The sequence below is a fragment of the Somniosus microcephalus genome, chromosome 9 (assembly GCF_052327205.1).
Source record: "Somniosus microcephalus isolate GS21.2 chromosome 9, FLI_Smic_1.0, whole genome shotgun sequence".
Lineage (NCBI taxonomy): Eukaryota > Metazoa > Chordata > Chondrichthyes > Squaliformes > Somniosidae > Somniosus > Somniosus microcephalus.
In genome coordinates, this window is record NC_140995.1 from 22318812 (window position 1) to 22334215 (window position 15404).

Sequence of the window (15404 nt, forward strand, 5' to 3'; positions counted from 1 at the left end):
TTGGAGGAGTTCAAACAAGGAGTTGTAGGAAAGATGGGTACGGATTTGGGAGGCGACAACATGTTCAAGGACTTTGGGGAGGAGTGGGAGATTGGAGATGGGGCGGTATTTTGCAAGCACAGAGGGGTCAAGCATGGGTTTTTTGAGGAGTTGGTGATGGCGGCAGATTTGAACAGGAGGGAAACAGTACCTGAGGAGAGGGAACAATTAACAATATCAGTTAACTTGGGGGCCAGGAAGGGAAGTTGGGTGGTCAGCAGTTTGTTGGGCATAGGGCCGAGGGAGCAGGAGGTGGGTCTCATGGACAAGATGGGCTTGGAGAGAGCATAGGAGAGAAACTAGAGAAAGATGCGAGTTCATGGCTAGGGCAGGGGGAAACCTTAAGAGAAGTTTGACTTGGTGGGAAGCGGCAGAGACAGCTGATCAGATGGTCTTAATCTTAGTGACAAAATAGCCCATGAGCACTTGTTGTTGGAGGTGAGGGCAGAGAAAGAAAGTCAGCGATTAGTTTTGCATTCCAGGATGATGCTGGAATAATGAGCAGGTTTTATTACGTCCGTGAATGATTGAGACACGGACAGCAGGAGTGGAACAAAATAAGTCTTTACTAATGGAAGTCAATAGTGAAACTAAAACAACAGAGGCTCACTAGCGCCTTTTATACAGGGGTGGTCACTGCCGGTACTGCAGTCTGAGACCAGTTATTCTCTTAAAGGTACATACACAACAATTCCTCCCCTTTTAGATAAACAGTACATAACATTCATTTAACAACTAAATGATAACTAATTACAATCACAATTACTGTTGCAAGATACATTGGTTAAGTTTAAGCAATTATAAGTTCAGTCTTTGAGGAGGCTTCCTGATTCTGTCTGGATAAAGCCTCTTTGGGGTATCAGGTTCTTCTGGCAATGTTGAGTCGGGATCAATGTCGTTGTTTGGTTCATCTGCTTCCAATATTACCGGTTCTGTGGTAGCTGCAATTGGAATGTCGATTTCATTACCAGGTGTATCAGATCGTGGTGTGGAGTTGACATTTTCCAGTGACTCTAGAATCTGGTCAGCATGGCGTCTTACAATGCTCTCCCCAACGTCCACGGTATACATGAGAGGTCCTTGTCGTGTACAAATCGTTCCTGGCTGCCATTTCTCAGTGCGGTAGTCCCGGGCCAAAACTGGTTGACCTATCTTAAAACTCCTGGTCGGCCTTTCATTCATATTCTGAAACTGCCTGTTCTCCACATCTCTTCGGACGTTTGGCTTAACCAAATCCAAGCGGCATCGTAGTCTTCGATTGAAGAACATCATGGCTGGAGTTTGGTTGGTAACCGCATGTGTCGCATTCCGGTAGGCAAACAAGAAGTTGTCCACCTTGTGTTGTAGGGGTATATCTTCATTACACATTGCCTTGATAGCCTTCTTGAATGTTTGGACAAACCTCTCGGCCAATCCATTAGTGGCTGGATGATATGGGGCAGATGTGTAATGCTTAACACCATTGTTCTTTAAGAACCTCCGGAACTCTTCAGACACAAACTGTGGTCCATTGTCAGAGCAAATCTGTTCAGGCAGCCCATTCCTGGCGAATATGGTTCATAAAACTGTAATAGTTTTTTCTGTGGTGGTTGAGGACATTTTTATTACCTCTGGCCACTTTGAATGTGCATCCACCGCAATTAAAAACATCGAGTCCATGAAGGGACCAGCAAAATCAGTGTGCACCCTTTGCCATGGAGATGAGGGCCACTCCCATGGATGCAGAGGAGCTTGTGGTGGGGCGTTTTGGACCTTCTGGCATCCTGCACAGCTCTTGGTCATCTCTTCGATTTCTCTATCGATTCCCGGCCACCACACAAACGCTCTGGCTAAGTTCTTCATTTTTACCCCACCCAGATGACCCTCATGAAGCTCATTGAGCCCTCTATCCGTCAACTTAGGTGGAATTACTACTCTGGATCCACACATCAAGGTTCCTCTGCACACTGACAGCTGTTCTCTTCTCGGCGAGAATGCTGGCAGCAGTGGTTCGCCATGTGCTGGCCATCCCTTCACCGTTAAATCATAGACCCGTGATAGTGTCGGGTCATTCCGTGTTTCCTTTTCTATGTTTGCATTCGTCACAGGGAGACATTCGACTATGGTCGAGTGGAATAACTCCATTGGATCCACTGCAAGGTCTTCTTCTTCCACCGTCGGCAACGGTAGGCGTGACAATCCATCAGCATTTCCATGCTGTTTAGTTCCTTTGTACTCGATGTCATATTGGTGTGCCCCTAGGAAAAGGGACCATCCCTGCAGCTGTTGTGCTGTCATTATCGGTACGCCCTTCTGAGGGTTGAAAATGGAGACAAGAGGTTGATGATCGGTTAGTAGAGTAAATTTTTGACCGTGCAGGTAGTGATTGAACTTCTTCACCCCCCACACTAGGCTGAGGGCCTCTCTGTCAATCTGGGCGTAGTTACGCTCGGCAGAAGTTAACGAGCGTGACGCAAAAGCTATCAGCTTCTCTAAACCATCAAGGAATTTATGTGACAGTACCGCCCCAATGCCGTAGGGGGACGCATCACACGCCAGTCTGATCGGCAGTGCTGGGTTGTAGTGAGCCAATACTTCCCTTGAAGTGATTAAGTCCTTACTCTTCTGAAAAGCATGCTTACAATCATCGCTCCATTTCCATGCTACCCCCGTTCGTAGCAGGGCATTCAGTGGGTGCAGAATTGTCGACAAATTCGGCAAAAACTTATGATAGTAATTCACCAATCCGAGGAATGACCTCAGTTGCGACACAGTTTCAGGCGCTGGGGCCATAACAACCGCTTCACTTTTGTCAGGGGACTTATGTAACCCCTCTTCATCAATCACGTGGCCACAATACGACATCTGTTTCTTAAAAAATTCGCACTTGGGGCGGTTGGCTCGCAACCCATGTTCCCGTAGTCTAGTGAGCACCTGTTCTGGGTTGTTAAGGGGTTCACTGTCATCTTCACCTGTCACAAGGATGTCGTCCAAGTAACACTGAGTCCCCGGAATCCCTTGCAGGACTTGTTCCATCGCTCTTTGCCATATCGCCGGAGCCGATGCTACTCCGAATACCAATCGATGATACTGGTAAAGACCTTTGTGAGTGTTTATCGTGAGATACTTCCTAGAGGACTCTTCAACCTCCATCTGCAAATATGCTTGTGCTAGGTCAATTTTTGTAAAACGCTTCCCTCCAGACAGTGAGGCGAAGATGTCTTCTATCCTTGGAAGAGGATATTGTACTGTGTGAAGGACTGGGTTCACCGTCACCTTGAAATCCCCACAGATGTGAATTTTCCTTGGCTCCCCGGACTTATTGCTTAACGTTTTCTTCATGACAGGAACGATGGGTGTCGCCCACTCGCTCCAGTCGACCTTAGACAACACGCCCGCCTTCTCCAGATTCTCCAGCTCTGCCTCGACGGCTGGGCGAATTGCATATGGTACCGGTCTTGCTTTGAAAAACTTGGGAACTGCATTCTCTTCTATTTTTATCGAGGCGGTTACGCCTTTAAGCGTGCCCAGTTCTTGTTGAAATACCTCTTTGGCGTTAGCTAAGATTGTTGACAATCGTCCAGGAGTGACGTCTTCATCTTTTTTACCGTCCACCGTCATTGCATGAATGGAGTGCCAATCTAAGCTTATCTTCCTGATCCATTCCCGTCCCAATAACGGTGGCCCACCATTTGGCAGTATGTAGAGATACAATTTCCGTATTTTCTTGCCATTGTATTCGACAGGCACCCTTATTTTTCCTCTGGGGTATACTTTTTGCCCCGTATACATTGTCAAGACGATGGATGTCTCTCTCAAGGGTATGTGTGAAAATAGCCGCTCGTAGTCTTGTCGATTCATGACGGTTAGCGCTGATCCTGTATCCAATTCCATTTTAACTTGGGACCCTGCTATCGTGAGGGTGACCCAAATGGTTCGGTGATCCTCTTTTGCGATTACATTGTGAAGTTTGAGACAGCTTAGTCTCCTGTTCCCGGATTCACTATCGCTCATCTGGTCTTCGGAACTACTGTCCGTCATCTTTTGTACTTTCTTGTACGGTTCCTTAGTAGCCTTTTTGTTGTCGCTGGTCTTCTTCCCAGACCTGCAAACTCGTGCAATGTGTCCCATCTTCCCGCATTGCCTGCATATTTTGTCTTTGGACCAGCAGTCCTTCTGGTCATGGTTACTTCTGCCGCAGCGATAACATTTTGCAAATCCCCGTGTCATTTCGTGGGTGCCGTATTCCTGTGGTTTTTGCTGAATTTCTGAAGCTCCCCTGGCTGCTGCTTCATATGATACTGCCAGGCTGAAAGCCTTATCTAGCGTCAGCTCTTTCTCTGAGAGTAACTTCTGTGTTCCTTCACTCAGGAGTCCACAGACAAATTTGTCCCGTAGGGTATCTGCCAGTCCTGCTCCGAACTGGCAGTGCTTTGATAGCTTGCGTAGTTCCGTAAGATACTCAGCATTGCTTTCATCTTTGTGCTGAGTTCTCCTGTGGAATTTAAATCTTTCTGCTATCAACAGCGATGCAGGGTTTAGGTGTTCCTGTAGGACAGCAACAATTTCGTTAAAACTCTTCGCCTTCGGTTTGGCTAGAGTAATCAGGTCCCGCAATAGGCCGTACGTTCTAGCGCCCATTGGCCTAGAAATTCATTGTAGCCACTTTTGGGGCGGTAAAGTCGGGCGGCCGCTAAAGTTTGCGCCCGCCGCCAAATCGAGGCCACTTCTCCGATATTCATTAGCTTCGCCCTAAGAGTTTGCTCGAGCGCTAAAACTGGCGCTGCACGCCTCTCTTTAGGCGCTAAGCTGGAGGTGCTGAGCGAGAGCGCCGAGGCCGGGCGCAGCGCAGGTGCGGCCATCTCGTGATTGACAGCAGACACCCTGGCGCCGGCCAGCTCTTAAGGGGGAAGGGTCGACTTGGTCTGCTGCCATGCCCTGGATAGTGGAGCCCTCCAGCTAGGCCTGAACACTGCTGCTGGACCCAAATAGCGCCTGAAGCCATGCAGAAGGCCCGTGAACGAGCGCAGCGCTTCTCAGAGCGTGATCTGAGTGTGCTGGTTGGTGGTGTGGAGAAGAGGCACTATATTTTGTACCCGGACAATGGCAGGAAGTCGCCGGTCCGCATCTACCGAAGAGCCTGGAGGCATGTCGCCAGCAAGCTGTCAGCCAACAGCGAGGTCCCCAGGACCGGTGTCCAATGCCGCAAAAAGTTTAATGACCTCACTCGGATTGTCAGGGTGAGTACCCTTTCCAGTGACCTCCTCATCCTTGCATGTGCACCTCACATTATGGGCAAAGGGACCTGAAAGCCCTAATGGCCATCCCTCATCCAGCAGCTATGGGACAGGCATGAACATCAATTGCACATTCTGCACTTAACACACTGGCCAAGCTATTCCACCATGGGAGGCAGTGCACACAAGATCAGGGCGACACACTGGCCAGGCTATTCCACCATGGGAGGCAGTGCACACAAGATCAGGGCGACACACTGGCCAGGCTATTCCACCATGGGAGGCAGTGCACACAAGATCAGGGTGACACACTGGCCAGGCTATTCCACCATGGGAGGAAGTGCACACAAGATCAGGGCGACACACTGGCCAGGTTATTCCACCATGGGAGGCAGTGCACACAAGATCAGGGCTACACACTGGCCAGGCTATTCCACCATGGGAGGCAGTGCACACAAGATCAGGGCTACACACTGTACTTAGAGGCCGTCCTTTCTCTTGCAGGCCAAGCTGGCCAATAACAAGAAGAGCCGGACTGCGACCGGGGGAGGCCGACCCCAGATCCAGCCGCTCACCGAGCTGCAACATCGCGTGGAGCGCATCATGGGTGGCCGGGTGATTGGCCCCGTTGCATGTGGAGATGCCGACCCTGTTCTGGGCACCAATGGTAAGGACATCACCTTTTGGACCTCTCTCGTCCCACTTGCGCATCAGATCTACATCCTTTGCCACTGTCCGACCAATGCGCTGAATGCCACCACTCATGCATCCCTCGCTGACGCCCTCTCCTCACTCTAAAGCTACTCTTGTGCCTTCCTGCTTTCAGATGGTGAGGAGGAGGTCCCTGAACTTGCCAGTGACAGCCCCTCAGAAGAGGAGGAGGAGGAGGAGCAAGAGGAAGGCGGCCCATCAGGGGAACCCTCAGCCGCGGCAACCCATGCGAATGTAGGGGACACGTCTTCCCTGGAGGGGAGCGTGGTGGAAGTGTCGGAGGGGAGGGGCGCTCATGGGACCTGCGGCCTGCAGAAACGTGGGAGGGGGGTGGAAGCTCGGCAGCCTTCTCCCCAGAGGGGGGAAGGGTCGGAGGGGAGTCCAATTGCTGGGCCCAGCGGCGTCCAGCAACGCAGGAAGGGTCGGCCAGCTCGGCGGCCTTCTCCCCAGAGGGAGAGTCCGGCCTCCAGTCCGGAGATGGTCTTCGCCGAGGAGATGGAACGCCTCGAGGACTTGTCCGCGGACTCGGAGCGCCGGCACACGGAGCTCATGGGGGTAGTGGCACGGTTGCCTGAGGCCATCGAGCCCCTCTCTCGGAGTGTGACTGACGTCGGGGCCTCACAGGCCATCAGTTTGGTGGAATTCGGGGCAGAGCAGGCAGCGAGTCGGGCGGCATTCAGGGCAGCTCAGGCAGCAAGTGGGCAGCTGATCAGTGGTGCCGTGCAGTCACTGGGTGCTCTGATGAGGTCACTGAACAGGTCAACACGGGCACTCACTGCTGCCACACTCGCTGTGTCAGCCAGGCATCGCCAGGGCACCCGGCGCGCTGCAGCAGCACAGCGGTCTGTCCCTCGGCAGATTGGTGCGCATGCTGCAGTGCTGGCCCAGGCGAGTGCCAGTGTCTCAGGCGACCAACGAGCACCTGCCATCTGCCAGCTTGCCCCCATTCCTCCAGCCGCCACTGCCACTCCCCCAGTGGAGCTGCCAGGAGCTGCTGCAGCGACTGATGCTGGCCAGCCACAGCTGCAGCATTCAACAGCCGCCCGCTCGACGGCCAGACCTCAACTAGGCCGACCCCCAAGGGCATCTGCCGTCACGACATGTGCCCCTCTGGAGCCTGCCCCCAGCCTTGCAGCAGCCAATGGCCTTACTTTGAGGAGGAGCAGCAGGGCGGGCAGGGGCCACACAAAGATGGCCAAGGCATCGCCCTAGCGGCCCAAAAAGTCGAATGTGTGGCCAGTTGTGTTTGTTTTTTGAGGCCGAGAATTGGATGTTTGTTTTTTGAAGGCCGAGAATTGGATGTTTGTTTTTTGAAGGCCGAGAATTGGATGTTTGTTTTTTGAAGGCCGAGGATGTGATGTTTGTTTTTTACGAAGGCCGAGGATGACGGCCATTTTAGTTGCACTGTTTTGTTAATCCTCTCCAGGTTGTGGGAGCGAGTAATGTTTTTTGGGGGTTTCGTCTGTTTTTGGTTTTCATGTGGGAAGGGCCCTGAGTTTGTACAATAAAGCATTTTATTTATTAACATTGTCCATGTTTGATCTTTGAAGTGTTTGTTGCCTTAACCGGCTGAGGGCTTGCGGAGCGGCTGCAATCATGTTCTTTCATTGGCACAAGCCATTCCCTGACAGGGGGCCTAGAAGTGACGTTCAATAAGCCGCCGACGGGCGGCCCTTGGACCTTGTGCCTCCCTCCTGGGCTGGTACTCCTCGTCCTCCTCCTCCTCATGCTCCTCCTGCTCCTCCTCCTGAGGTGGTGGTCCAACGTGAGGTGGCAGTGCCTGAGTCCTGCGGATAGCCAGGTTGTGCAGCATGCAGCAAACGATGACGAATTGGGAGACTCGCTCCTGCAAATACTGGAGGGCTCCCCCGGAGCGATCGAGACAGCGGAACCGTTGCTTGAGGACGCCGATTGTTTGTTCTATGATGTTCCTAGTCGCTTGATGGCTCTCGTTGTATGCCTCTTCAGCAGGGGTCGTGGGCGCGCGGAGCGGGGTCATGAGCCAGGTACACAAAGGATAGCCTTTGTCCCCGATAAGCCATCCTCTTGGGGGAGGCTGTGCCTGGAACATGTCAGCCACAGTTGTCTGTCGCAGGATAAAGGCATCGTGGCTGCTGCCTGGAAAGCGGGCATTGACAGCTAGGATGCGCTGCCTGTGGTCACACACCAGCTGTACGTTGAGGGAATGGTAGCCCTTCCGGTTGCGGTAATCCTCGGCATGCTCCAGAGGTGCCCGCAAAGCCACATGCGTGCAGTCAATGGCGCCCTGCACCATGGGGAAGCCCGCTATTCTTGCAAATCCCACTGCACGCTGCTGCTGCTTGTCCAGGGTCATGGGGAAGGAGATGAATTGATGTCTCCTTCTGAAAAGGGCTTCGGTCACCTGGCGGATGCAGCAATGCACGGCAAACTGGGAGATGTTAGCGATGTCCCCAGCAGCGGATTGGAAGGAGCCGGTGGCATAGAAGTTGAGAGCCACCGTCACCTTCACTGCCACCGACAGAGACGTCCTGCGCATCAGCTGTGGCTGCAGATCTCTGTGAAGCAGCTGGCAGATGTCTGCAACCACCTCCCTTCTGAATCGCAGCCTCCTAACACACATCGCGGCAGACATGGTCAGATAGGAGGACTGCTGGCGGTATACCCTGGGTGGGTAAGGCCTCAGTTGGCGACGCCTGTTGCCCCCTCTGCGTCTAGCCAGGGCTGCCACTCTCTCACGGCGTCTGTAAGCCCTTCTGGCATAAGGCTGAAAGTCAGCGTTGGCACCCAATGCAGCCCCCATTATATGCTGGCAAACACTGAGCTCTCAATGAAGGCAAAGATAATTGCTAAGCTCTGGCCTGAGCCAAAAATACCTGTCCTAGTGTTGGTCCAAACCAGTAAGCTCTCCTCCTTGGTCTCTCTCCAAAAAACTGTTGCACAAGAGTGAATGCTGCAAAATGGCTGGCCTTTATAGTGCAGGGTAAGTGCCCTTTAATTAGCGCTCCCCGCGGCCCGCCTCGGCTGTGTACCGTTCCACTTCACAGTCGTTAGGGCCGCCCGGCACACAATGGGCCGGCGCGAGTGAAGTTCCGGTTCGGGGCGCACAAAGGGCGTTGCACTAGTAAATGACGTCATGATCTGCGTGCGCAGCAGGGCGCGCTAAGACTTTGCGCCGGCGCTAAATGTGTACTGAAGTTGGGGCGAGGCGCAGATCGCGCTGCGCCCGGGCGCTAAGCGCCTAGCGCTCGAGATCTACTCCTCCTAAGGCGCTAACGGCTGGCGCGCCCAATTGAATTTCTAGGCCATTAAGTTTAGCAATATCGATGCCTTTTTCTCCTCCGCTATTTCGTTTGCCTCGAAATATACCTCGACTCTTTCCACATACGTGGTCCAGTCCTCTATTGTATTATCAAAAGCAGTGATACAGCCAGTCTTCGGCATCTTGCAAATCTAAAATGGCGCCTCCCTTTGCCTTCTTCCCCGATTTAACAAAATGGCGCCTCCCGCGCTTTGCCGTCTTCCCTGCTGATTAAGATGGCTCCTCCCGCGCTTTGCCTTCTTCCCCGCTGTTGTTAGCGCTGCTTTCCACGGTTTCTTGCGCGTTTAATTTTTTTTTTCATTATTTTCCCATCGTGGAACAACCCTGTGGGACTCTTGCCTCCCTCTTCGCGGGTCTATACGCAGCCCGGCTTCGTAGCACCGGCCACGCCCTGTGTGCTCCACCCTCTCTCTCTCTTCTTCCCGACAACGCTGCTCGGCCCCGTTGCAAACCACCCGCTCGAGTTTGCGACCGCCGCAGCCCAGGAAGGATCAGTGCACTACTTGCCACCAGCCCGATTAGCTGAAGCACCGTCGACAGGAACCAGGCCCCGCATCCGACAGCTTCTCCAGCAATCTTCAACTCTGCAACACAGGGCGAATGCCCACGGTCGACGCCCATTTCTACTGCCTCTTACTTTCTTTTCTTTCTGGCCTCGACCTCTGCTCACTTCGCTGTAGGAATGGATCCCAGGAGGTGGTGCAGACTGTAGGTAGGTTCGTATCCCATCCTCATCGCCAGTATTACGTCCGTGAATGATTGAGACACGGACAGCAGGAGTGGAACAAAATAAGTCTTTACTGATGGAAGTCAATAGTGAAACTAAAACAACAGAGGCTCACTAGCGCCTTTTATACAGGGGTGGTCACTGCCGGTACTGCAGTCTGAGACCAGTTATTCTCTTAAAGGTACATACACAACAGGTTTGGTAGAAGAGAGCTGTCTTTTTGCGGTGCAACCAGATCTGGTGATGAATGCCAAACCAGATGTCCGCCACAAACGTTCAAGTCTGCGTCCCTTAGACATGAGGGAGTGGAGATGGGTGCTGTACCAGGGGGACCAACCAGCATGAGAGAGTGCGTAAGCATTTTACTCAGGACAAGGGCATTAAAGGTCGAGGTGAGGGTGTGATTGAGCTGATCGGTAGCTGCAGAAATGTGGTGGTGAATGACACGACAACGGTTGATTATCTTCCCCATGGAGGCTGACAAACAGCAAGAAAGAGCACTGGGATTTGCCCGCATTACTCGACTCCCACAAGTGAGGGGGAATAGATTGAACGCACTTAGCTTTGCATGTTTCCCATCAGGAACTAGAACTAGGGCTTCCATTTGCTAAACGTGCAACTTGTTTGTTGGCAGCGAGGCATGCAGGTCTGTGCCCAATTTCCTGGCAGTAGTCACGACATTTTCATACTGATTTTCATATTGAGACAGTCCTCAATACCTCCTCTGTTCCACCTAGATTATCGGATGGCAGGCTGGCTTCTGGGGGATAAGGAGTATCTTCTCACCGACTGGCTCGTGACTCCTATCAGGAACCCAGGCACAGACCCCAAGTTCTGACATAATGAGAGCCATGCATCAACAAGTGTTCTCCTGCACACTTGTGCGGGGTGAATCTTCACGTTTAGACTCCTCTAGCCTACCCTCTGAACCACGAGCAGTACCAATCTCTGAGATGGTGTCTGCAAGTGTACGGTCGAGTGATGCTTCCTGTTCAGCAGTGCTAACCTTTTCTTCTTCTGCCTCTTCTCCCTGTGGTCAATGTGCATCTTCTGGACCTGAAATGCAAGAAAGGGAGAAGAGTTAGCATTTAGTGGCATGGTTAAGCAAAGACAGATGAGTGGCTTCTGAAAACAGCTGCAATCTGAAATACAGCACCTGTAAAGGTGAGATTCAAAATAAGAAGGGAAGGAAGGGATTATGGTTAAAAACCTTACAGGACTTGTCGTCCAGCCTCACCAGATGCCACGTTCCTGACCCACCCCCACTCACGATGTCTATGTCCTGCTCTTCAAGTGGGGATAACACATGGATGAAGCATGACCCTCCTCCTGTGGCTGCCTTTTAAAAAAAAATTAAAATTCGTTTTTAATGGGATGTGGGCGTCGCTGGGAAGGCCAGCATTTATTGCCCATCCCTAATTGCCTTTGAGAAGGTGGTGGTGAGCCGCCTCCTTGAACCGCTGCAGTCCGTGTGGTGAAGGTAGGGAGTTCCAGAATTTTGACCCAGCGACGATAAAGGATTGGCGATATATTTCCAAGTCAGGATGGTGTGTGACTTGGAGGGGAACTTGGAGGTGGTGGTGTTCCCATGCGCCTGCTGCCCTTGTCCTTCTAGGTGGAAGAGGTCGCGGGTTTGGAAGGTGCTGCCAAAGAAGCCTTGGTGAGTTGCTGCAGTGCATCTTGCAGATGGTACACACCGCAGCCACGGTACGCCGGTGGTAGAGGGAGTGAATGTTTAAGGTGGTGGATGGGGTGCCAATCAAGCGGGCTGCTTTGTCCTGGATGGTGTTGAGCTTCTTGAGTGTTGTTGGAGCTGCACTCATCCAGGCAAGTGGAGAGTATTCCATCACACTCCTGACTTGTGCCTTGTAGATGGTGGAAAGGCTTTGGGGAGTCAAGAGGTGAGACACACGCCGCAGAATACCCAGCCTCTGGCCTGCACTTGTTGCCACAGTATTTATGTGGCTGGTCCAGTTAAGATTCTGGTCAATGGTGACCCCCAGGATGTTGATGGTGGGGGAATGCTTGTTGTTATTGTGCACAACCTTGTCCTGCAAGAATGAAGGAAGTGAATCAATGTTAGAGTAGTGAGAAGTTCAATGATGTGCAAGTGAGGGTAGAATAGTGTTGTTGGTGTGCACAAGATGGCAGAGGCGAGAGGAGGTTGTGAAGGAAGCAACAGTGAGAACAATAGCAGGTGCAGAGTGCTGCAATAGGAGCAGAGGAGGTGCAGTGATGTGCTGCAGTGATTGGAGGAGAGTGCTGATAATTGGGCAGGATAGTGAGTGCTGGGGTAATGCAAGGCTAATCAGAGCGTAATGATAGATCTGAGTTAGGAGGCTTAGCTTAGCTGTCCTCGTGATGTCATTGTACTTCTTCTTGCATTGCAGCCATGTCCTGAAGTACGTACCTGCTCTGCCACCTCTGCCCACTCATGCCGGGCAGCATGCCTGAAAATCTTCCTGCCGCCTTATGGTTAGAAAGTGTCCCTCCTCCTGCCGCCCTCCTGCACCAAAACCTCCAAAGCAGTGTTGGAAAACCGGCATGCCCTTGCAGCTTCTCCTGCGCCTGCCATTGTTCACAGATAGTTGTCTGCAGCCAAACCGCACCTCCCATTTAAGAGGTCCAGGCTGCCTTTAAATCACAATGTGCAACATTAAGTAATTCATGAGTTGCACGAATTTGGGGTCTTCTTTGCGGCCATGTGATCGGGTGATGTTCTGAGAGCGATGACCATGCAGAGCACAATAACGCACTGAGAAATTTCTACCTGGATGTCTCTGGTTTGATGCCTAGAATGGAAGGAGCGCTTGATGGTGCATGCGTGAAGTGCTAACAGGGCTGGAAGCAGAAGGGTTTAACTCTTCACCTTCCTCCTCCTCTGCTTCTTCTTCCTTGCACCTAGAGAAAGAAGGAAACAGTTAGAGTGGGTTGTTGAGGCACAGAGTTTGCACGCCACTCTCAGTGTAGGAAGTGACATGAGGGTTTCATGATATATTTTGCTTACAGGTAACGTGGGATACAAAAACATTAGAAGGAAGAGAGGCACAGTCGTGTTTTTAAAAGAAAAGGTGGTTCATCACAAATCTGCGGCTGGCACCTGCCCTCCCACTTCTCCATTCCTCCCTATGTTGCCTTTCTCTCCTCCAGGAGCGTTAATTCTTCCTTCTCGTAAGGGGTGAGAGGGTGAAGGTTTTGGGTCCATTGAGTGTTCCTGATCTCTCCCGACTGTTATGTTATGTCTTGCTCCAGAAAAAGAAAGGCACAAGGGCCCAAATTAGCTTCAGTAACCATGAAATGCAGTAAAACCGAGGTGTCTGCATGCAGCCTATAAACATTACTGGCAGCTTAGTGCAACCAGCAATAACGTTCCATGTGAAGCTTTTATTAGGGTAATTGCATGTAAGGATGTAAGTGAAGGAACACTTGCATGTGAAGGCTGCGGATGTAAAGGGCACAATTCTACCTCGTGGACGTTGATGGTAAGCTCTTTCAGCATTTTAAAACAGTGAGGGGAAGGTATGCTTAGTATACTGAATTCTTGAAACATGTGATTAGCCTCTCTTACCTTGCCTGACCTGGTGCGGTCATTCATTTTTAAAATGGTTTTGAGACATGCTGAATACTATCATTGCCATTCATTACGCTGCCAACCTGTTTTCATTTCTCTGCTATTGCTTTCCATGGGGCCCTCTGCCGGTCAGTGCAAAATAGTGCCTTCCTTCTGTTCCAGCCCACCTGCAGGAGTAGATCTGTCTGATATGTTCCAAATCAAAGTCCTGAGGAAAGATTTTCCATTCACTTCACACCTGATTACAGGTAGATGGGGTGGGGGTGAGGGGAGGGGGGTTGTTGGGCAGTGGGCTGATCCACCCACACACTGATGATCACCATCACATTTCTGAGATTTGATACTGGAGGTAATGACGAATGGAAGGAGGTCATATGTCACATTTTCCATTATTGTCGCCATAGCAATGCTGCACACAATGACCACAAGCATGTCACCAGCAAACAGCAATGTGATGGATTGCAGAAGAAGATTAATATGTTCAAAAAAAAAGTCTCATTGAGGACTGCAATCAATTGCAGGGTGAGCAACTACGCTCCCTCTGCCAAAATATTTTATTATTGGTTGTTTTTGAAAAGCTGGCACTCCTTTGCAGCTGTCCCTGTGGTAGCTGGCCTTGCTCTGCTATTGCAGGTGTCCAAGGGCTGCAGTAGCCAATTCCTCTCCCCAACGCCCCCCCACCTCCCCTCCCCCTACAGGTGGTCTCCCCGGCACAGATGGGAAGCCCATCAAAGCATTTTGGAAATGAGGCTGGCCCGGTGGGGAAGACGGGCAGTCACAAACTACTGCCGTAATGGCATCACACTGGGTTTCCACCTAAGCAGAAACTCCCATCTCGGGTTTGCAGCAGAAATCTCTTCTGATGATGCTTCGCCCCTGCAACCCACTGCAAGCACTTAGGTCCTGCAGCAACACGTTGTTCCTGTCTCCTCAAATGGGCAAGCTTCCAATGAAAGGCATTTCTAATGCTTGGAGCCTGCCCAGGATAGTCAAGTCAAGCTGACCTTGAAAAATATGTCGGCAGAAACACTCGTGCAGTTGATGAAAACCCAAGGTAGTAAGTTTGGTCTGGTTGGTATTTTTCAAAACTAAAATAGCCAATTTAATAGTCAAGCTTTGGTTCTAATACTACTTGATTGACTTGGTGCACTGGCAGAGCAATCAACATTGGATAAATCCTGGTTTGATAATATGTTGAATAAAAGATTACCGGTTTAACTTTCACAATTGATTTGTTCCACTTCCTCTGTTGCAGCAAGTTATTTTTTGGTGGGGAGATTAAAGTTTGTCCCCTATGGTGTGCTGTTGGCTACTGATTCAACATCTTTATGCCACTGGTGCTTTGGAAATGACGATCTGTTGAGATCTATTCTGACAATAATAAAGATGCCATAATGTTCACTTCATACAGCAGCAGTTCAATCTTGTAGTGTTACAATTGCTCACCTGTCCCAAATAAACCTTCCAAAGAAAGTTTTACATGGCCATTAGTTGGGTCTTTCATTGGGTTCCAGCCAGGACTTTGGGGAGTCAGGAGGTGAGACACTCGCCACAGAATACCTAGCCTCTGACCTGATCTTGTTGCCACAGTATTTATGTGGCTGGTCCAGTTAAGTTTCTGGTCAATGGTGACCCCCCAGGATGTTGATGGTGGGGGATTCGGTGATTGTAATGCTGTTGAATGTTAAGGGGAGGTGGTTAGACTCTCGCTTGTTGGAAATAGTCATTGCCTGGCACTTCTGTGGCGTGAATGTTACCTGCCACTTATCAGCCCAAGCCTGAACGTCATCCAGGTCTTGTTGCATGCGGGCATGGACTGCTTCATTATCTGAGGAGTTG